Source organism: Canis aureus, chromosome 15 (assembly GCF_053574225.1).
Source record: "Canis aureus isolate CA01 chromosome 15, VMU_Caureus_v.1.0, whole genome shotgun sequence".
NCBI classification, from domain to species: Eukaryota; Metazoa; Chordata; class Mammalia; order Carnivora; family Canidae; genus Canis; species Canis aureus.
The window spans coordinates 46538372-46562235 of NC_135625.1; the positions used below are offsets into that span (position 1 = coordinate 46538372).

General features: G+C 50.9%; 1 protein-coding gene across 4 annotated transcripts in view; it reads left to right on the plus strand.

The window, feature by feature from the left end:
- Positions 1-23864, plus strand: part of PTPRN2 (protein tyrosine phosphatase receptor type N2) — a 723767-nt gene that overhangs the window by 409162 nt on the left and 290741 nt on the right. The gene's annotated exons all lie outside the window — the stretch shown is intronic.

Consider the following 23864-nt stretch of genomic DNA (forward strand, 5'->3'; position numbering starts at 1 on the left):
GGTTTGCACAGCAAGAGGGGACTCTTCAAAGTCCCCCCCCCGTGAGGGCATGGCATGGGCAGCACAGGGCAACGCGATGTTGCTTGCAGCCTTCCTGGGAGCCGCCGTGCCCAAGGGCATCCCCGTGGCCCCCCTTGGCTTAAGTAGTGCTAAGAATTGGGATCTGCCTGACCTATCATTGACCTCTGTTTTTTTAAACTTGTTTGGGATTTAATCTTGCAGGTTGTTCATGTGAAACACTGAGAGTCAGGATGGGGCATTTAACCTACTTACAAAAGTATGGGGAACCCGGGGTCTGTTGCCCTGCTGCATCTGCCCCGGCTGTGCCTGGGCACCCCCCACCTCAGAGCAGCAGGTCTTGCTGCCACAGGGAGCTTTAGAGCATACTCAGGTCTTGTGGATGCTGATGCCTTTCACCACTTCCCATCCTGATGTCCAGCCCTGACCCTGCACCACAGCGAGCACGGCACGCACATACCTTGACACCCCCTCCCCCTGCATCTACTCTTGGATAGGCAGTCAGCTCATCCCCACTGTGGGCTCCAGGACTGCAGAGCATATCCCAGAATCTGCTCAGTTGGCCTTGTGCTTTAGACGCCAGCCAGAGAACCCCTCAGCAGGGTTTTCCTGGCCTCCAGACCCAAACAACCTCCTGCCACGTACCCCTAGCATGTCAACCTCCCTTACTCAACTTAGGGCCCTGTCATGAGCTGAAGTTATCTTGTTCACTTATCCATCTGCTTGCTTAGGATCAGTATTGCCAGAGATGAGACACTCCATGCAAGCTCCATGAGGGCAGCCACTTCCCCTGAGGACCCCACTGGGCCCGGTGCCTGGAAGAGCACCTGCTCTCACAGGTTCTGTGAATGTGCTTCAATTATGCATAGTTCATGAGTTATCCCACTGATTAATTATTAATTAGATGCAAGGACAGTTAGCCTGGCTTGTATCCTTGCATCTACCTTATTTTCCATATCTACAAGTGGTTTTGGGGATAACTGCTCTATTTGTTGCTATATTCATAATTACATGCCTTTGAAGTTTGGTGAAATCTGTAACAGCTCACAATGTATGTTACCTTTGTTAAAGACCTCAGGTTTGGTTTAACTGGCTTTTCCTAAACCTGGTTCTGATAATTCTGGGGATTCAGCAAAAGCCTTCCTATGCTCTAGTGACAGTAAGGTGCTCCCACCATGGTCACATAGTTTAAACAAGATTAAATAGGTTTAGATACAATTAAAAACAAAGTATTACTTAATTTTTTTGTTAATTTTATCTTGAGCATTTTATCTGAATACTTGTCTGCTCCTTGGAGGCTCAGCTCAGCTCAACACATTTGTTGAGTGCTTGAGCCTCATGTGTGCGAGGCGCCACCCTGTTGCTCTGTGAGACCCAGGAGAAGTGAAGTGGTTGGTGGCCTGGGGCCCTTAGGACCTGGTTGGGGTGAGTGTGCTGAGGACAGCATCGAAAGCAGAATGTGGGGCATCACATGAGGATGCCCACCAACTGCTGGGGGCAGACCTGGACCGCCAGAGACTGCGTGGGAGGCCCTGCAAGGTGATGTGGCCCTGGGGAGGGCTCGTGGCTGGGGTCTGACACCCCAGACAGGAGAAACAGAAGGGCAGAGGCACAGACAGCAGCACAGCGTGTTTGGGGACAAGAAATGGCCCAATTCAAAGGAGGCTGTGTGTACAGGAAAGGCCCAACCTGGAGGACCCTGGTTTCCAGGTCTCGTAGCTTGAGAAGCATCAGCAGCTGATGGGTAGCCATGGAGGACTCCAGATCAGAAGAGCCTTGGCATCAGAGCTCTGCTGGGGGGGAGGGGGCATCTGTGTACCCATCAAGTGGCAGAAGCCGAGCTGAGCTGGCCCCTGACTGAGGATTGGTCTGACTGGTGTCATGTCAGGCGGTGTGTTGGTGTTGTGGCTTTGCTTCCCACCCAGCCTTAGAATGGCGAGGACACTGGTGACAAGTGTCAGGTCAGTGAGGACCCCCATGGCTCAAGGTAGTGAGGACCTGGAGTGTGCCGCTGTATCACTACCAGGCACTGGCTCCTGGGTCCCTCAGCCACTGCCACCTTTTCCCTGCCACCTGTCAGGACAGATGTGCCTCCTCTGGAACTCGGAAGGGAATTGGGGGTAGGAAAGTGAGTAAGAGAGCAGGTGCTTGGAAGTGGTGTGTGGACAGCAGTGTAGGCAGAAGGGGAGCCGTGGATAGGCCTTGGGGACAGATGCCAAGGTCAAGGCAGGGGGGCAGGGGGGAAGCAGAGAACGTGAGGCGTGCCAGGACTGAGGCAACCTGCAGGTCAAGGTTTAGGAGGACGTCAAGGCCAAGTCCATGCCTTTACGTGCTGGGCTCAACCAGAAACACCTGTGCCCTCTGCCCTCAGCCAGCCCGGCCTCTGGCTCATCACCAGCCCTGTTCCAAGGTTGTGTGTTCCAGCTTTCGGACCACAGTTTTACAAGCACCCTAGACCTTCTCCACAGATCCATCTGTCCTGCCTCTGGTCTCCCTCAGCACCTCCCACTCCGCGGGGAGGGTGAAAGCATATGAGGGAACAAGGCAATGAATGGAGGGGGAGTTTCTGTGCTGCTGGGAGCCCTGTCTGTGGCCAGATCATGGGCCTCTGGGCTTCCTGGGCACTCCCAGGCCTCATCTCCCCCGCTGCCAGGTGCTCACCTGTTCTCACCTGTTCTCTCCCCCACCTCCTGGACGTCATTATTCCACCTGCAGCTCTGCTCTTTCCACACTCCCCTCTCTGGTCAGGCTCACTCCCGGCCCCCACCCCTGCATCCCCGACCAGGAGCCTCCGAGGTCTGAGGTCTTGCTCAAACAAGCTGAGTCTGTGATGGCTGGATCCAGACATGTCCACACTGAGGATGGGAGGGCATCTCTCCTGCACCACAGCGTCAGGGCCTCATGCAGACTGGGAGGCCCTGCACATCTCCCTGCCAATGGGGGGCTCCGTCCTCACTTCACCGTCTTTGTCTTCTCAAGGTAGCCCCCCGAGCTCCCATGGTAGGGCCTTGTGGTTGTAGCACTCGCTACCCCAGAGCTATCTTACAGACTCACAAGCACATCAGAAACCTGCTGTTTGAAATGCTGGACGTTTTTCTGGGAGTTGAGGAGAAAGCCCTGTGGGAACACCTTCTTCATCAAAACCCTGGTGCCAGCTCCGTATCTGGGCGAGAAGTGGTTGTCAGGTCTCACAGTGAATGTGCCGCTCAGTGTTGATCCCCTGGAAAAGCTCGCTAGCAACCCTCCGAAATGGGTCTCTGGCAGGTTCACACGTCGCGAGGCCACTTTTCATTCTGCGTTGTCTTCCCCAAGCCGATTATTTTCTCTTTGTTATTTTACGTTACCATTTAGAAAAACTACATACAGATTTTTAAAATCTTACAATGCCCTATCCTGTCTTGCACATTTGCACTTGCCCCCAGCCTGAGGCCTGGGCACCTGGCACTGGCACACGCCGTCCCCACTCCGTCGTTTGCTGCTCGCTGCGATCCTTACAGAACAGACCGTGCCTGGGGCTCCGGAGTCTCGGATGTGGGCCGGCTCCTGTGGCCTGGGCAGGTCTTCTCTGTGAAGCCTGATTGTTCTGTAAAGTTATTGTAAATGACTATGTACATAAATATTGAAAACTGATTTTCCTTTAATTAGGACAATGATGTAAGGAGTCTGGAGACACATCCAATTTTCACACGTTAAGTGAGTGTCTCCTCGTGGTATCTCACCCCTTCCTCCCCCTAAATGCTGTTTGTTATTTTCCACGTGTAAGTTTTCTGTGATTTCCTGTTTTCATCCTCTAAACTGTGTCTGTCCATCCCATCGGCCCGTCAGTCCCTAGGATGCAAGGTGTGGCTGTCTTCTTTGGACCTGCTCCCCTATTTGTGACCCTGAAACAGCTGTGGGTGGGGAGTTCACCTCTGGGGGCATCTCCCCCTGCTCCCCCTCTCTGGGGCATCTACCCCCTGCTCCATCTCCCTTGGGGTATCTCCCCCCTGCTCCCCTCTCTGGGGGCATCACCCCTGCTCCCCTCTCTGGGGGTGTGGCTTCCCCTCCCTTGTCCCCCAGCCCCAGGCCTGGAGTTCTGGATGCAACCTTGCCTGCCACCCACGAGGAGCATTCCTCTGGCCCTGGCCTAGTGGGTGGCTCTGCTTGGCCCCGTTGTCCCGCCGTGGGTGCTCTGCTCTCCTACTGTGAAATTCCAGTGGTTTCCCCCAGAGGGACCACAACCATCCTCTGTTGTTTGGCTGGTGTCAGTGTTCTCCTGTCCTGACCGTTTGTCAGTCAGCAATTTAATGCACCGCCTGGGTGCTCCGGCTTCAGCCTTTAAGATCTGCGGCATTATTTGCTGCATTCTAGGTGTCTCTCTGTGTGTCTGTCATCCCTCAGAAGATGCACATTTGAACCAGCAGAGAAAAAAATAGCATGATTGACGTGACTTTTGACATGATTTTTGTCAGGACTTCGGCTTGCCATTTGCTGGAGAACCTGTTCTAATGAATGCCTTTTACACTTGCAAGCTGTGCAATCTTGCCACACGCTCCCTTTTCTCCCACCTTGATAACCAAATGCCAATCATCGGGAAGAAAATTATGCGACTGAATGAGGTAGCATGCAATTTACCCTCTAGAAATTGAACATTTACTTTAAGTGGTAAAAAAGGTGTTTTCTATACCTTGATATAAGTTTGCATATAAATCTCTGCCTCCATATTTCTAATTCGTGTATACGGAATGCATATCTTTGCAAATTATCCTTTTATTTCACTAGAGTGTTTAAAACACATTTTGAGATTGCTTCTGTACACATGCAGTTAATAAGTTAAAGTACAGGAGAAGGTATTTTCACTTTGCACCTTCCCGGGGGAGCTCCCTTCCTTTCCAGCTCAAGTGGCAGCGTGTGTTGCCGCCGGCAGCGACGGCCCGGACGCTTCCTGGAGGCTTTCATTACTGCATTCCAATAAAGTGTTGTTTTTTCCTTTCCCACCTTTTTTCTTTATTGGCTTGGGATTTGTGTCTTAATCAAAGTGTGCAAGAAATGTACTTAATCGTCAGACATGGTGACACTTTTACATGGTGCTCCAGTTAATTAATGCGGAAAGTTGCAGAAGAACGCGTGATTTTCCATTTACATCAAATGAGTTTGCTGTGATTAATGCTATCATAGGAAATACCAAAGGAATTAATAATGATTAGGCCATTACTTCCAAGTGGTGTTGAACATTCCGAGATCTTTACTCATCACAACAAGAGCTTTAAGAAAATCCACCCGTGTTGGCTTCTCTGCTGTGATGTGTGCCTGTTGGACGTGTAGGCTTCTGTGGAACGGGTCCCTGGACTCGCCATGTGATGTTCGCTTTCCAGTTCCTTTTTCTTCCCAAGATTTTCGAATTCAGGTTTGTGATGGGTTAAAAATTTTTTCAGTCTTCTTTTTATTTATTTTTTTTGAGGAATTGATGCTTCATTTATTCATTCTTAAACATAGTACAAATACAAATGTGTACTTGTGTACAAGGCCTAGAGTTATGTATTCAAGGGTGATACCAAAGATACATGTAGTGTGGCTATATTCTTTGAAGAGCAGGCAGGGAGGCACCCACATAAAAGGTGCATTACAAGCATGTGTTGGTAAAGCTGGAACAGAGACACTCAGGGGCCCGGGTAGGAATAGGAGCATCTCTGAGAGCTCACGGGAGCCAGGAAACCTCAGCTGCTCCTGGAAATGAGGAGTTTGCCAGAGACAGAGCCGAAGGAGGTGTGGAGTTGAATGCCTCGGAGACAGGATGACTTGGAGTGTGTCTGGAGCCCAGGCTGTGTGCACAGACAGGCGTGACCAGGAGGGACCACACAGGGAGCCCCAGGGATGGAGTGGGCTCGGAGCCTCCTTTACTCACGGTGGGAGCAGCAGTAAGGGTGCGTGGGGGGCAGAGCCACGTGTGCACCTGCCCACTACATGGCCAGCCCTGCAGTGCCTGGGGGTCCCTGCACGTCAGAGACCCAGTGGAGCAGCACCCAGCGCAGCAAGCAGCTGTCCTGGTGACAACCTGTGGACCCCAAGTGGCTTCCTGACTCTGGAAACCAGTTGGTTGTAAAGGGGAGGGAAGCTTGCTCTCAGTGTCATGGCCCTCCAGACGTGTGGTGTCGATAGATGCTTGGTCCTTCGGGCCTGTTGAGAGCGCCTATGAATGGCACGTGGACACACTTGGAGATGGCCGGCCTCTGTTTTCCTGACTCAATTGCTGTCCCGGTTCACAGTGCTTCTCCTTTCACAACACTGAGCTCTTGGATGGGAGTTGACACCTCCCTGGTCTGTCCCTGTATTCGTTGGCTCTGGTTCCCTGGTCCTTGTGAGCAGAAGACCTAGAGCACAGTGGTCTGCCGATGCGTGGACTGGAGTGGGCGCCGGCCCAGCCTGCTGCTATGGCACCTGTCTTTCACTGTGTGTGCCCTTGGTGCTGGGTGGTGGCAGAGGGTGGCCTCTCATAGCCCGTCCCCCATGTTCTCTCAACAGCTGAGCTGGGGGACCTTCACCTTGTGAAAAATTTGTTTGTTCGGTGCCTGTGCTCTCCTGGGTTGGGCCTGTCCCTGCCTCTGGACTCACTTCCTATTGCCTGTCCCTCTGGGGTCCCATGGCTGTGACACTGCAGAGCTGCTCCTCCTCCCCACCCCACGGGCACCCCCCAGAGCCTTCTTCTCTGTCCCCGAGGAGCTCAGGGCTCCCTGTACTTCTACTTGGACACCTCCCTGCCAAAGCTGCCCAGTTCGTCTGCTGCCCAGGCACCTGCTGCCCTTGATGACGGGAGCCGCAGGTCAATCCTCCCTCCCCTCCACACCCAGGCTCAGACCACACACTCAACCTCTCTGCAATCCCTTCCTGGGCCTCCACGTTGCCATGGTTACCGTGGGTCTCCTGAGGCCTGGCAAACCCAGACCTCCCCAGGTGAGCCTGTCAGCAATCCTGCCTGCCCTTCCAGACCTTTCCAACAACGAGGGCAATTTCATTTCAGGATTTAGAAGAGAGGGAGAACCTGTGGACAAACCCAGAGCAGAAGGTGGGAATTGTGACTGGGTGGCAAGACAAGGCATTCTGCTTTCACATGCAGCTTCTGGTGAGGGGGGAGCAGGTGGGGGTGCAGCGCAAACTTGTAATCTAGCCTGGATCAAAAGCTTAAACAGCGTATTTAAAAGGAGATCTTCCATGACTCATGGGACAAAGAGGTGTCCTGTTTTTTCTCCGGCAGCTTCCATTGAGCTGAAGAAAGCGCCCACCTTCACAGGGCAGCCCCACAGGGGTGAGCATGTGAGAGACCCCACTTTCAGCCCCTCGACATTCCCTGTGACACAGGATTAGTTCCCACGTACGCAGATCACCAGTATCCACTTAAGGTTTTCCTCTCACTTTGTCCTTTACCTTCTTATTGTGTATGTGGAAGTACAATGGCCCCAGGAATTCATCTACAAGACACCAGCACGACTTCTAGCCTCCATCCTGGGCCGGCAGGCTGGCCCCTCCATCTCGCTGGTGCTGCTGGAGATGCAGAGCAGGAGTGCCGGCATCTGGGGGCCAGGGTGGGAGGCTGGCCCCGGTCCTCGTGGGCAGCGCTGAGCCCCTGCAGCCTGGGGACACTGAGACTCTTCCCAGCTGTGTGCAGCAAACACGCCTGGATGGCCATGGCTGCCACGCACCCCTCACTGCTCACAGTGTCACTTCTCGCTTGTTCTGCTGCGGGAAAGTCAGCGGAGACGCCCCAGGGCGTGCTGGGCTGTAAGTGGACTGAGGGCCGTCCAGGGAAGTTCTGAGCTCGCAGTGTTGCTGTTCCAGGGCTCTGCACTGGGCCCAGACCACGCTGCCTCTTCTCACTGTGAAACCAAATGGTGTGAGGGAGGCAAAGACACCGTAAACCATGAACTGCCACCTGGCTGTCTTTAAGGCTGACTCGAAGGGGACGCCAGCATGGACAGCACTAGGCAGCGGGTTCCTCACCCTGCCCTGCGGCTGGGTGGCCCTGGGTGTGAAGGGCTGACAGCAGCACTGACACCACGTGGGGGAGCACATGACAAGGCATTGCAGTACCACCGTGTGTGCTGTCCCCTCCCTGCATAGGGGGAGAAACTGCCAAGGTCAGTGGAGTCACTGCTGCAGCCCCCGCCCCATGTGCCGTCCACTTACTTGTCACTCAGGCAGCCCGCGTCCTCAGAGCTCTGGGTGCTGCTGGTTGTCAGGCCTCAACAAACACAGGAGCGGCTGGCTTCGGTGCTCTGGGTGAGGAGCTGTGGCATCTTCACTCTAGTTATCTTTGTGTTTCCTGATAACTTATCCCAAGGTCAATTTGTCTTCAGTGACAGGCCAGACAGCCACTGTTCTCAGTTTCCACTCTCTTACTCGTTGATTTGTCCTGCTTTCTCTCTATTGCTCACAGCTTTCTGGGGGGAACTAACACCCCATGAAGGACATATATTCAGCTTGTACCATCTGGTCACTTTGGGATCAAGTAAGCACGTGTCTCCACCGTGGGTGCATTTGGCCCTCGAGGGCAGGTACCCACTGCTCCTCGGCTGAAACATCAAATTGCAGTTTTCCTAAGGTCTCACCAACAGGAGCAACTAATGCTGTTTACAAATCCAAACTCCTCAAGTGAGGTATAAACCGCCCTGCAGAGACATCCGCCCACACTGCCCAGTCCTATTTATAATCATCTGTGTTCAGGGGAGAAGCCCTGAGGTGTTGGAGGCCTGAATGGCGTCTGGATAACCACGGGGCGACGGCACAGGGCACAGCCATGTGACATGGTCCTTCCCACCTCAGTGTCACCTGCACTCATTGCCTTCTGTCTCACACCTGGCAAAGTGCTGAGCAATGCTGCAGAACCCAGACCACTCGGTGAACCAACATCCTTGGCAGCTGTAGGATGCATCGGGGGCACCAGGCTGTCATGCCATATCCTTGCTGGCAGGGCCTGGAGCCCTGAGTGCTGTGTGACAAGCAGCAGCCCTGGTAATGCATGCTCAGCTCCTCATCTGCTTTTATTAACCACGGGCCCCTGACACTAGGGGGGCAGCAACCCCGTGCCCTCATCCTCACTGCCAGAAGCTGTGAGTGTGTCACCTTACATGGCAAATGGGATTTTGCAAATGAGACTCAATTAATGGCCTTGAGAGGGGAGATTGTCCACACAGACCTAGTGTGATCACAGGTCCATAAAGATGGGAGAGGGAGCAACCGACAATAGTGGGAGACATGACCATGGGGGAAGGATGCAGCCAAGGCACCCAGGAAGCATCCAGAGGAGGGCAGGGCAGGGCACGGGGTCTCCCTGAGCCTGCAGAGGGGAGCCCATCCTGCGGACACCTGCAGGCCCATGAGTTTATGGCGATTTGGCATGGCAGCCGTGGAAAGCCAGGACCCATTCAACTCAGGACCATTTAGAATTCAGTCCTTTTAGAAAACGATGTTGATGTTGATGAGGATGAGGAGGAGCCGCAGGAGAAGGAGGAAGAGCTGCCAGGGACCAAAGCGAGACCTTGCTCTCCCATGGGAAGGCAGTAAGCCATGAACAATGGATCTGCCAGGAAAGAACGTGCTTTCAGAGAAAGGACATGCTTTCAGAGAAATTCGTCAAGTTGCTCTAGGCCATGGGGCAGGTCACCTTGGAAGAGAACTGCTGTGAGGACCCCGTGGGGTAAGCTGCCATCTTCCTGTGACCCATGTGTGACAGGAGCCCCGCGTCTGGGTCCCCATGTGTGCAAAGCCACAGGGCCGTGTCCACACATGACCCAGAGCAGGCTGGCTCCCGGGGTTGCCAAAGCGCTCGGCACAGCGGAGAAGACAGAGGCTCTGCGAGTGTTCGGGGGTTGTGGAGGCTCCATGGTCTTTCTTTGGAGATGTTTTTGGAAACATACCTTTTAACTTGTTGGTAATAGGGGGACTCCTCTAGTCGTCGTTATTTTGAGAGAGAGAGAGAGAGAGAATGGGGCAGGGAGGGGCAGAGACAGAATCTCAAGCAGACTCCATGGCCTGCATGGAGCCTGATGGGGGCTTGATCCCCTGACCCTGAGGTCATGACCTGAGTGGAAATCAAGAGTCAGACACTTAACTGACTGAGCCACACAGGTGCCCTGGGGTGGGGAAGGGGGAGGCTCCTGTTTTTAAAGCAACAGGATCTTCTAAAAGTCATTAAAAAAAGGCAGTATGTTATTTGGGCATTGGGACACCGCGCTGGGTGTGAGCAGAGATTGGCAGCAATCTAGGAGAGAGAGAGATGGAGAGACAGGACCTCAGACCACGACCCCTGTTGGGCTCTGACCTTGCCTGGGCCCCCGGGGACCGGGTATGGGTAGGAGTTGACTTATGTGGGAAGGGACCCAGAGCTTTCCCTCCATGCTAGTATTGATCCCAGTGCCAGCTTCAGCACTTCAGCTGTGTCTGGGGGTGATGAGGTAAGTCCTAGTATTTTCTACTAAATGCAAATGTGGCATTATGGGTGACCATGTGCCCCAGTTTGCCCAGGGCAGCACTGGCTGATGCTGGTACCCACTCTCAATGCTTCCCTCTTTGGAAGGTACATTGTGTTGTGACCCTATTTGCAGAAAACAGAGTGCCAGCTGCCAAATCTCACACCCACAGTGTGGCTAGGAGACGGGCAAGAGGAGGACATGCCCCTGTAGCTCTCCAAGGAAGAGAGCAAGGCCCGGGGACTGCATGGCTGCAAGAGCCGTGGTCAGCTCACAGGTCTGCCCCAGGCTGGTGCTGATGGCAGCAACATGTGTCGAACGAAGGTGGTCGGCCCCAGATGCTGGTGCTGTAGACTGTCCCCCACGCCGTCTGCACCTGCCCCCTGCACTACGGCCTACACACAGGTCCTGAAGGGATCGGTTGGCCAACTTAATTGATCCTTAGAGTGGGATGCTTCAGATTTCATCAGTTTATATCCAAATTGATGAATTCACCTCAACTTCAAATTGTCCTCAAGTTTTGCTGTCTTGACGGATTCAAGTGATCCTCCTATTTGTCCTAGTGGCAGAGCCACAGGATATTAGGGCCAAAACCATCTCTGTAGCTTAATAACCACCCAACCCAGTAGTTCCATCTCTTGCTGCACTTAGGAATTATTTGGGAGGATTTTTTAAATGTTGAGATCCAGGTCCTACCCCCAACAAGTGAATCAGACTCCAGGCAGTGGGACCTGGCACTGTACCAGGGGCACTGTGCACACAGGGGCAAGATCCCTTGTCTGGTCTGGACTCTTTACAAATGGGAGGATGTCCAGGGACCAGGAGTCAAGCGTGGGCACTGGGGAGCCAGCTAGAGCTCCCAGCACTTCTCTCCCACACTCCCCACAGTGTGCGGGGTAGATGGTTGAGTCCCATGGGAGATGGTGCCACAGAGAGTCCCTCAACAGCCTCTTACTGGTCAGGAATAAGATCTGGGAATCATCTTCATCCAAAAACACATATAGTTTGAACTTAATCAGAGCACATGACATATATATAGGACTTAGTAGTAGAAATGATGGTTCATCAGTGTCACAGTCACCACTCAACTGGAAAGGTAAACGGAAGCCTCCTAGTGACTAGAGCTAATCCTGACTTGGCATCCTGAGTGTGGCCCCGACGTGCCGTGGTGCTCAGTGCAAGTAGCTGTCGGTGTGCTTCCAGAAGGAGCTTGAGAACCTGACCAACACAGCCTCAGTCCCTGGGACTTCTGCCCCAAACTGGAACTGTTTTCACTTGAGATGGCCCAGGTGTCATCAGAGCACGTCCTCTGAGAAAACATGAAGCAATTAAATCCAGGCTATTGGGCTATCTAGCAACAGAACTGATGTCTATAACACATAGACCATGTAATTCTTCTTAAGAACTGAGTCTTAACCACAGCAAAGTCTCTGCTTAGGGAGAAATAATAAAACTGAATCAACTCTTAATTATTGTAGTCCTAGAACACAGGGACGCCCTCAATGCATAAAATCTGCAGATCGCAGAAACATCTTACATGGTCTTTAGTTCCGACGTGCTCCAGCTCACTATCCCAGACGACAGAATCATCTGCTTCTGTTCTGGTCGGCGCCCCCGCCGGAGCCCGCTGTAGGGAACGGCATGCTGCTTGTGCTGCCACTTTCCCCACGTGGACACACAACAGTCAGCAGGTCGCAGGCAGTGAGCATGGGTATCTGTGGAGCACCAGGCCAAGTGGTCGGTATTGAATGCATGTACCCTCCGCCATCCTAGGACATGAGCACATCATCCCCATGACAGGAAACTGCAGAAGGGATGGGTTCAGTAATGGGTCAGAATCACAAGGTCATTCAAACCGTGCGACGTGGGACCAGGAGTGGTGTTGGGTCTGTGTGTCCGCACAGTCCCTGCAGTCCGTGGTCCCCAGATCAGGTAGTTGAGATTGCCCGAAGCAAGGCCTGTGAGGTGAACTCTTGCAGACCTTCCTGGGCTGTGGTTGAGATTCCCCTGGTTGCTTATTTCAAACTTTTCCCTTGACATTGTCATGGGGATGTCAAAAGGCAGGCCTCAGGAGCCGCTACTATTCTAGTGGTTGCCATCTGAAAGCCTTCCCAGAGGGTTCTTCCCTCACCGTGTCAACACCCGTTTGTTGAGTTCCTACTATGTGCAGGCTGTGCCAGGCTCCAGATGTGGACGGGTCTGTAAAGACACCTGGCTCCAAATTCCAGGAGCTTAGTCTCGACATACGTAAAATAACCCACGCATCAAATTCTGCCTGAAATGTAAACACCCCTGAGTGTCAGCATTTCATCAGTTTGCCCTCTGGTTTCAAAGGACAAAACTTATTATTGAAAACCAACCTGCTGGTGATGGAGCTTAAACATTCTGCTGTAACTCCGCTGCATTCCTCTGCAATTGCATTAAAGCCAACACGGAGGGACTGGGCGCTGGGAGGTCATGACCTCCCTACTCGTACACCTGTGACTTAAAAACAATTTTAATTCCAGTATAGTTAGCGCACTGTAATATTCACATCAGGTGTACAGTGTGGGGATTCAGCACTACTGGACACCGCCAGATGCGTCACGACAGGTGTGCGCCCCGTCCTGTCACCTGTCTCACCCATCCCCCACCTCCCCTCTGGTCACCAACTCTGTGTCCTCCGTAGTTAAGACTCTGTTTTCTGGTTTGTCTCTCTTTTTTTTCCCTTTCTTCGTTCATTTATTTTGTCTTAAACTCCACATACGAGTGAGATCATAGGGTATTTATCTTCCTCTGATTGACTTATTAAATGTGTACATTTAAATTCAGATCTCATCCTACTTACACCATGATTTCCAGTCACAACCAGAAAACACACAAATATTTTTGGTTGTTTATGCTAATGCACCAACAAATTTTAAAGTGTGTTTTTTCCTCCCTCAAGTACCAAGAAAAATAGAAGACATAGGGATCCCTGGGTGGCGCAGCGGTTTGGCGCCTGCCTTTGGCCCAGGGCGCGATCCTGGAGACCCGGGATCGAATCCCACATCGGGCTCCTGGTGCATGGAGCCTGCTTCTCCCTCTGCCTGTGTCTCTGCCTCTCTCTCTCTCTCTCTGTGACTATCATAAATAAATAAAAATTAAAAAAAAACTTTTAAAATAGAAGACATAATGATTAAAAAAAAAACACACAATGATCCACTTCTTTCTCCTTAATTTATTAAACCATTTAATAAAATCCTCCCATGAGTGAGGTGTCCACTGGGGCAGGCTGAAGGCTCTGGATTCCCACTACACAGTGTCTATACCCACAGGGCACCATGGGCCTCTTTGTCAGGAATACAACCACTCAGCGCTAGCTCCACCTTCCCCTCCCTTAGGTCCCCAGTACCACCATTGCACTGTCTGTCTCCATGGATTTGAGGACTCCAGGCCCCTCACATCAGCGTATTTTTACAGTAGTTGTCCTTTGGTGTCCTTTGGTAGTCTCTTTCTCTCAGTGTAATGTCCTCAAGGTTTGTCCGTGTTTAGGTGGGTGTCAGGATTTCCTTCTTTTTTAAGGCTGAATAGTATTTCGTGTGTGTAAACCACGTTTTGTTCATCTATTCCTCTATGATGAACACATGGATTGCTTCCACCAGCAGCTGTTGTGAATAATGCTGATAGGGACGTATGTGTACAAATACCTTTTTGGGTCCATGCTTTCCATTCTTTTGAGTATATACTCAGAAGTACGATTGCTGGATCGTGTGGCAGTGAGTGTAATGGGGGGAGAGCTGCCATCCTGTTTTCTACAGTAGCTGCACCATTTTGCATTCTCACCAGCAATACACAAAGCGTCCAGTTTCTGCACACCTTTGACACTTATTTTTTTCTGTTTTTTTTTTAAGAAAAAATATCTATCCTGAGGGGCATCTCATTGTGGTTATGATTTGCATTTACCTAGTGATTACTGATGTCCAGTACCTTTTCAGTATCTATGTGTTTGTTGACCATTTGTATATCCTCTTTGTAAAAACATCTATTCAAATCCTTTGCCCATTTTTAAAATTGACTTGTTTGGGTTTGTTTGTGGTTGTTGCATCTAAGAATCTTTATATATTAATCCTTTATAAGACACGTGATTTTTTTAATAATAAATTTATTTTTTATTGGTGTTCAATTTGCCAACATACAGAATAACACCCAGTGCTCATCCCGTCAAGTGACCCCTCAGTGCCCGCCACCCAGTCACCCCCACCCCCCACCCACCTCCCCTTCCACCACCCCTAGTTCGTTTACCAGAGTTAGGAGTCTTCATGTTCTGTAAGACACGTGATTTGAAAATATTTTCTCCCGTTCTGTGTGTTGCCTTTTCACTTTCTTGATACTGTTCCTTTATACACAAAAGGTTTTGACTTTAATGAAGTCCAATTTACTTATTTATTCTTCTGTTACCTGCGCTTTTGGTGTCCTATTCGAGGAATCATTGACAAATCCGACATCATGAGACCTTCCTCCTATGTTTTCTTTTAAGAGCTATAATTTTATCTCTTACATTTGAGTCTTTGATCCATTTGGGGTTTGTTTTTTAATACAATGTAAGGTATGGGTAGAGATTTATTATTTCATTTGTGGATATCCAGTCATCCCAGCACCATTTGTTGAAAAGACCGTCCTTTCTCCTTTGAGTATTCTTGGCCACCTTGTCAAAAGTCTTTTGACCTATACGTGACAGTATTTCTGCCACTCTATTATATTCCATTGTTCTGATCATCTGTCTTTATGACAATACCTCACTGCTTTGGTTAATGTTATTTTGTAGTAAGTTTTGAAATCAGTGTGATTTTAAGGTTCCTTTGAGATTTTATGTGAATTTTAGGATAGACTTTTCCTAAGTGGGGCACTTCAAAAAAGTGGGGAACTGCAAAACATTATTTAGAATTTGATAGTGATTGCACTGAATCTGCAGATTGCTTTGGGTAGTATTGACATCTTAACACTATGCAGTATTACAATCTGTGAACATGGGATATCTTTCCATTTATTTGGGTCTTCTTTAATTCTTGCAGCAATGACTAATTTTGTAGTTTTCAGTGTACAAGTATTTCACTTCTTTGGCTAGGTTTATTTACTTAAATAAACCTAAATAAATAAATTATTTATAAATAAGTAATTATAAATAATTATTATAATAATTATAAATGTAATTATAAATAAATTACATCAAATACTTTTGATGTTATTGTAAGTGGAGTTTTCTTAATTTCCTTTTCAAATTGTTCATGGTTAGTGTATAGAAACAACTCATTTTGCATATTAATTTTGCATCCTGCAACATTTCTGAATTCATTCATTGATTTTAATAGTCTTCTTTGTGGAGTTTTTAGGGTTTTCTACATATAGGATCATGTCATCTGCAAACAGATAATTTTACTTCTTCCTTTCTAATTTAGATGCTTTTCTTTCCTTTTCTTGCTTAGTGGCTCCGGTAATCACTTGCAATATTATGTTGAATGGATGTGGCAAACATAGACATTCTTGTCTTTTTCCTGATCTCAGAGGAAAAGTTCTCAGTTTTCCCCCATTGAATGTGATGTCTACTGTAGGTTTTTCTATGTGACCTTTATAATATGTGACCTGTAGTGTGTGAAAGTCTCCTTCTCTTCCTAGCTTGTTGAGTTTTTTGATCATGAAAGGTGTTGAATTTGTCAAATGCTTTTTATGCATTAATTGAAATGATTGTGTTGAGTTCTTTCCCCTTTTCATTTTGTCAAACTGGTGTGGTACATTGATCAGCCTTTCATATGTTGGCCATCCTTGAATGCCAAGAACAAATTGCAGTTGGTGATACTGTAGAGTTCTTTTAACAAACTACTGACATTTGTTTGCTGGTATCTTGTTGAGATATTTTTTTTAAATTTAAATTCAATTTGCCAACATATAGTACCTTAGTTTAAGATACAGTTTTCAATAATTCATTAAGTGCATATAACACCCAGTGCTCATCCCATCACATGCCCTCCCTCCTGCTCATCCTTCAGTTACACTGTCCCACCCCACCCTTCTCCCCTCCAGCGACCCTCAGTTTGTTTCCCAGAGTTAGGAGTCGCTCATGGTTCATCTTCCTCTCTGATCTTTCCAGTTTCCAGTTTCCAGTGGTCTCTTGCGCTTTCTTATATTCCACATATGATAATTGTATTTCTCCAATTGATTTATTTTACTCAGCATAATACCCTCCAATTCCATCCATGCCAATGTAAATGGTAGGTATTCATCCTTTCTGATGGCTGAGTAATATTCTTTTGTATATATACTGCATCTTTATCCACATCAGTATTTATGAAGGATACTGATATATAGCTTTCTTTTCTTGTAGTGTCTGTATCTGGTTTTGGTATTAAGACAGTGTTTGCCTCATAGAATGAGTTAGAAAGTGTCCCCTCCTCTTCAATTTTTGAAAGAGTTTGAGAAAGATTGATGTTAATTCTGCTTTAAATGTTTGGTAGTGTTCACCTGTGCAACCATCTAATTCATGGCTATTTGTTGGTTTAGAGGTCCCTGATGACTGATTCAATCTCCTTGCTAGTTCCAAGTCTGTTCAGATTCCTGTCTCTTCATGATTTTGTCTGGATAGGTTTTGTATTTCCAGGAATTTGTACATTTTATCTAGGTTGTCCAATTTGTTGACATACATGTTCATGGTATTGTCTTATAATATTTATTTTTTACTCTACCTTTGAAGGTATCAAATATTACTATTTTAAAATATTACTTAATCAATTTGATTATTTTTAATTTTTTATCTGTGTGTATTATAAATATTTTTCTCCAGAGATTGTTTCACCATAGTCTGATTCATTTTCTATCCTGTAGCTATACGTCCCTTTAAACCTCTTACCCACTCACTGCCCAGTCTTTGGTTTATGGCATTCATCCATATGGATCAATACTCAAGTCCCAGATGCCAAATGTAAGCACTTCCTGAGCACAGGGTTGAAATGCACTGTTCTGCTGTGGAGAGTGAGTGGGGATTGGTGTGGGGACACTGCAGATTCTGGGGCACACGTCCAATGAGTTCGTGGGATCTAAAGTTGCCTTGCATTGTTCTGGTCTCCTGCACGAATGTCCAGCAGGCTTAGAAGGATGAACCCCCACAGCTATTCACTAACCCTGCAGCCTCTCACTCGCCAAGACAACAGTTTCAGACACACTTGTGTTCTCTGAGGGGCTTGCTTATCTCCTTCTTACATCAGGCAGGATATTCCCTGTTTTCCATCCCATTCCTTTTTAGGGAACCATTACTAAAAACAGAACAAGCTCAAATTCAGGTTTTCACAAAGGGTCAATCAGATGTTTTAGCCAGGAAGCATATTTAAATAATCCTTTTGGTTTGTGGCAATGGAAACATTCTTTTTGTGAATCCTTGACATAAATTAGTCACACAAATTAATTCCAACTCACTGGCTCAGGAGCTGAGATAAATCAGGCCCCGTATATAAAAATGCATGCTCTGGGAAAGTAAGGTTTTTATTAAACACTGAAACAGTGACCCCTGACCCTGGGCTGTCAGCCTCCGATCCTCAGGGCTGCCAACTGGACGTGCACTGGGGCAGGAGGGGCGCCAGCTCAGTGCCGTGCTGCTGTCAGGGTGCCGAGGCTCCTCTGTGTGCTTTGCTGTGTTACACGCCTGTCCTGGCGAGTGATCGGAACAGGCTGATGCACACTGATGGGACCCTGAGGACCTGCTGGGACCCCGTCTTCACGCACCTGATCCTCACACATCGGGGCCCTTGCATGTGTCCATGTCCGAGGAGAGCTGTGTTCTTCAGCAGCCACTGGCCCCTCGTGGGCCCCCTACCTGCCTGAGGCTGGTGTGCAGCCTTGCTTACACCAGCTCGCATAGGACCCTCCCCATCGACTCCATACATGAACCTGGGTGTGGACAGGAGCTGGTCCAGCCCAGCCCCTGAAGATGTGTCTTCCAGCTCTTGCGTGTTCCACGTGCCCTCTCTGCTCTGATGCCCCTGCTGCCCCGTGCCCTGCACTCGGAGGACTCCCAGAAATGCTCTCAGCTTACAACCAGGCCTCTTCCTCCGTTCTTCTCATGAAGTAGTAGGCTGTTGGCATGGGGGAAGACCAGTCATCACACGCAGTCGGCGGGATGCTCGTAGGGCCAGGAGGACCATGGCAGATGCCACTGTCTGAGAACGTGGCTATCAAAATGTGCATGTGTCCTCTGTGGTCTCCTGGGTTTCTGCTGACCCCCGGAACTCCTTAGAACTTTGCAGAGGCCAATTTAGTTGCTAAAAATTGTGCCAGCTTCTAGACTTTCTCAGAGGTGCTGTTTGGGACCCTGAGCTGCACGAGCCCCCAGGTCAGCCCCTGCGCGGAGCTGTAGCACTGACCTTCCTCTCCCTTGTCTTTCTCTTCTGAGTTCGGCCCTGTGCTTAACACAGAAATGATTAGGGGTTGTGTAAAGCTGGAATGTGGTCCCGAGGCCGCTCCTTTGGATGCATGGATGCCCCCGCTGCATGCTGTCCAGAGCCAGATGCGTGGCAGGCTTGAGGGCCCCCTTTTTCCAAGGACCTGAGAGGGGCCCAGGATGCTTTCCTGAGCTTTGCCTTTAGAGGAGTTGAAATGGTTTAAACTTGCTGATGGGGCCTCCATCACCTGATTAGACCTGGAGGTAGCTCCAGCCAGGGAGGATGTAAAAGCCTTTCGTGTAGGGCGCGCGGCTGCAAGAAATCTTAATAATCACAAACATAACTATTCTTCTGGATGTTGTACTTGGAATTGCTTTTCTCTAGCAAACCCCTTGTGATCTGGCATAAGTTTAGGACATTTTTGGCAAAAGGGGGGTTGTTTAATTGGCAGGGAAGCAATGTGCCTGGACAGAAGATTCTGGACTACCACGTCATTCCAGCTCATTTCTAGTTGCAAGACAGAGCAGCATTCATGCATGTGCTGCTCTTGTGCACAAGGCTGGCTGCAGTGAATCAATATTTTGGAATATACCACCAGAGGGGTGGTCTTCTCATTGAAAAAAGAGACTTACAGTGACGACCCTGCGGCATGCCACCTCCTCCCACAGCAGACATGAAGATAAAAAAGCAGTGCTTGGTGAAGCCAAGGAGAATTCTCCAGTGTTTAGATTTTAAATCTATACTGTGATGTATTATTCTTTTACTTTATTTTAAAATATAGTTTTGCAGAAATAAAATGATAACTGACAAGCATAGGGGACATCTAAACGCCTCGTCTGCCGGGTCAGGGCCTGGGCATTTCGTTTATTCCTGTTGCCATCCCTCCCAACCCTCGTCTAAAGGTCCTCTAGGCAATTAAGAATAAAATAACAATTTAAGATCAAATGTGGAACATTCACTTTTTAGCTCAGCTGCTAAAACTTGTTCACTGTTGCTGGAACTCCCACTAATGTGGCATTTTTAAAAATAAGAACTCTTTGAACTGCCTTTTAAGAGCATTCTCTAGATGAAACTGGTGTCACATGCTTGTCTTCAAAGGGCACACACATCCCGGGTTACAGGGGACGCAGATGAGCACTTACACCTGGGATTTCTGCTTCCCCAGCACGACCCTCCTCTGTTCCTTCAGTGACAACACGGCCCCTTCCATCCTCGTGCTTACCTTTCCTCCTCACAGCAGATCTTGCCTGGGTGACCCTGCTGAACAGAGCTGCCCCTACCGCCGCTGGGTCCCATGTGCACTGGGAGTCCCTGATGACCGTCAATCCTGGGGGGCCATGGAGGATGTGGGGCACCCTTCTGAGGACTGGGTGTAGCCCAGAAAACAACAAAGCTGGCGGTCACAGAGGGAGAGAGACCCCCGAGGAGTGCCTGGTGCAGGGAAGGGTGTCCTGCTCTGGGCTGCGCCAACACAAGTCCATTGCCCCTAAAAGAGCAGGGCCCCATGGGGGCATTCAAGCAGAGCTATGTGGCAGGAGAGATACAAGGTCGTTTGGGCAGGACGTGATTCTTCCTCCCCTTAACCTGGGTCTGTACCCCCTGGAGGCAGGAGCACCTGGCCCCACCCTGGCATCCAGAGGGACCCTTGGGGTGCCCCAAGTTTCCAGGGACAGTGGTGACTGCAGGTGTCAGGCAGGGACCCAAGGTGGCTGTGCGGCTGCAAACAAACCTGGCAGGAAGGGAGACGCACAGAGGAGTGGAGCTGCATGAGCTGGTCAGGCTGTGTGCGGGGTGCTGGGCTATGTGGATGTGTGTGCCCGGCACTCCGGCCCAGCTTTCCCCATGGTCCGAATGGCCAGGGGCGGCTCCAGACCCAGGGGTGTCCCGTCTCCCTGCCCCTCCTCCCTCAGCTTTGTATGCAGGTTGGAAGGGCTGGTCCGAGCAGGTGGCATCCAGCAGCATGCAAACTGCAGACCCATGCACATCTGTCCCAGGGCAACTGCACATGCGGCGTCAGGTCTGGCTGCAGTGTCCAAGCAGGAGACACAGGGACCCCACCCAGAAAGAAATCTGAGCATGCAGGGGCTGGCCTCGTGTATCCTCCGGCACGTGGCTGGTCGCCAGTATTCGCTTCCATGTTAGTCTCACCGTCTCTCGTCCCCTCCCCAATCTCTCCGTCTCTGGCTTTGTCACCGAGCCCTCCCTGCACCACCCCCCCCACCCCGGCCTCCAGCACGCGGCGCCTGCTCCCTCCTCTGCCTGCCAGGCGTCCGGCCTCAGTCGCGCCAGAGCTGCTGTGGGTGTGGAGCGAGGTCCAGGCAGCAGACTGCCCCGTGACGAGCTTCGTGGCCGGCCTTTGCTGGCGCCGCTGCCGCCTCCCTGGACTCCCGCCCGGGTTGGTTTGCCCCCTGCACCGCGACTGTAGCCTGTTGCAGGGCGTGCTGAGGCCACCGGAGCGCGGGAGGGCAGGCCTGCGGCCACCGGCGCTCGCGCTTTGAAGATACACGGCGGCAAGTCACGAAGCGAGACCTGACCCGGACAACCTGAGACAGGGCCTCGGAGAAACAGGATCAGCCCCGCAGTGAGCTACCAAGTGCCGCTGAGTCAGCGTGAGGAAAGGGCACCGAACTTCTGCAGCGCCTCGGAAGAGCTGGGCCGCAAGCCGCCTCTGCCAGACGCCGGTGCCCCGGGGCTGGAAGGCGAGCCTGCGGGTCAGAGAGAATGGGCTCAGAGATGGGAAAGCGTGGATCGGGAGACTGTGGGAGGCCAAGCCGAGTGTGGGCTCGTCAAGTGGTGTAGACGAGCTCAGCGGCCGGCAGCGCCGCCAAGCGCACCCTACGGGAACTCTCTTTGACCAAACAGGAGTCAAGCCAGCCCAGCATTCCTGCTTCGGTCCTTGTGGAGGTGCAGCTCCTGATTCCGGCACCAGGAGCGGGTTGTGTGGCCGTAGTTAAACCAGAGTGGGATCCTCACCATGATGAGCCGCGCAGAGCCGTGCCCATCTCTGCACACAGCGGTCATGGTCTCCGGCTCTGCGCTGACCCCAGGACGGAGCCCATGGGTTTGCTTTGCTGATGTTACAAATCCTCAGTGACACGGTGACTGTGCAGTTACCTCTTTTGACCAGAGAGATTCTTGGTGAGGAGTAAGATTCTAATTTCCCGAACGTCTTAAATAAAAAAGGTTTTATCATAGTCTTTTCAGACCACAGCTACCGCCCCTGAACTGTGTGTTTTGTCCCCGAATTAAGGAATGAGGCTGGAATGTGGGGCAGACCAGCCTGGGGCTCAGGACCCCGGAGGGTCTTCTTGGGGGGGCCCTTCTGGAACCCATGTGTGCTCCTATTGGGAGGTGGGCCACTGCACACAATACAGCTGTCCTGGGTGAAGGGGTCCGCCAAGGTCAAGCACCCGGGCATAGTCCCCATGAGGAATCAGAGCCTGAGTGCATGGAGGGCAGATAAGACACTTTTCTATTTTATTTTATTGCTAATAAATGAGGAGCCCCTCCATGGGCAGGAAATGGAAACGGGGATGCAGAGGGGCCACCTGGGGGTCTCCCGTAACCGTGGCTGCCTGCCTGGCTGCATGCTCCTTATTTCCTGGCTGCGCCATTGTCACAACACGTCTCCGTCATTTCTAGAACCCCATCTGGAAAACAGAGAGCTCCGGTGAACGTGGACCTGGTTTGCCTTTTATAAAATAGCTCTCAGGGAATGGCAGCTGAGAACACGGGAGGGTGACGCTAGCGGCAGATGTTGTCACCATCAGAACTGGAGTCACGAGGCCCAGAGCAGACAGAGATGCTGGAGAAGTGGGAGGTCCCAGAGCGGAAGTACAGCCAATGATGCCAAATGTGAGCGAATGTGAGTGTGAATGCTGCGGGCGAGGAGAGGGCCTTGAGCCAGCAGTGGCATGTCATACGCTCAGGGGCTGGCGTCCCCCAGGGCTGGAGGTCACGGCCGGGACAGTGGGTCCCGACCCCGCGGGCCTTACAGCCTCGGGGAAGATGGTGAGGAAATCACTCCACTTGACATAGGCATGGGGAGTGTTAAATACTTAATCTGTGGAAACATAAACTTCAAAAATATAGTTTTTTTCACTAATGCATAAAAAGTTGGTGATCCACACACTAGAGAATCAGGGCTGGTTCTAGCTCAATTCTTTAAAAGTTTCGCTCTAATTTAAAGTTGGTGAGGAAGCCGAGAGGGGCTGGAGGTGCTGTAGGGAGTGTGATCCTAGCAGCCGCTTGAGATGCCAGCGCCCTGGAGGCCGGGAGGCAAGGAGGCCGGCTGCTGGAGGCAAAGGTGTCTGGGAGCATGCTTGGTCATGCAGTTGGGGACTTCGGGATGCATGATCTTCGGGGGCCATGGGGTGGGAGCTTCTGGGCCTGCGGGCGGCACATGCGTGAACAAGTGAGGTCTGTGTTCAAGGGTCCCGAGGGGGGAGTGGTCCACATGGCCACTACAGGGGTCCTCCTGCACAGGTGACCCCGACCCCGGGAGATCAGACATGTGTGTCCATTAGCCTCAGGGGCTTGGCAGCAGCAGACAAACATGCAGCCAGGGCCAGGGAGCCGTGGGCAGCGGAGGCCCTGATGGGGTTTGGAGGGCACTGGGGAGATGATGGGCTCCATATCCGAAAGACCCAAGTGGCATCTCCGGGGAAGGGGGTGGGAAGCAGAAGCTTCGAACAAAACAACACACTAGAGGTAAGGGTGTGTCGGTGACAGGCAGAGGCCTGGACAACACAGGACAGGTGCCAGGGGTCGCAAGGGCTCAAGAATGTGGGGTGTGGGCCTGGGGTCTGGGGCACAGTCTCTCACAATAGCACATCCAGCCCGGCACCAGAAGGAGACCCCCGTCTGTGCTCTGATCCAAGGACTCTGTGACTTCCAGAAACACTGGAAGGTCCCCCAAACCATGAACCAAAGTGGTCTCGTTTTCTTGAAAGTTCCAGAGACCCCTAAAGCAGAGAAGGAAACCTTCCGCTCGGCAGCAAGAGATAGCAGGCTCGGG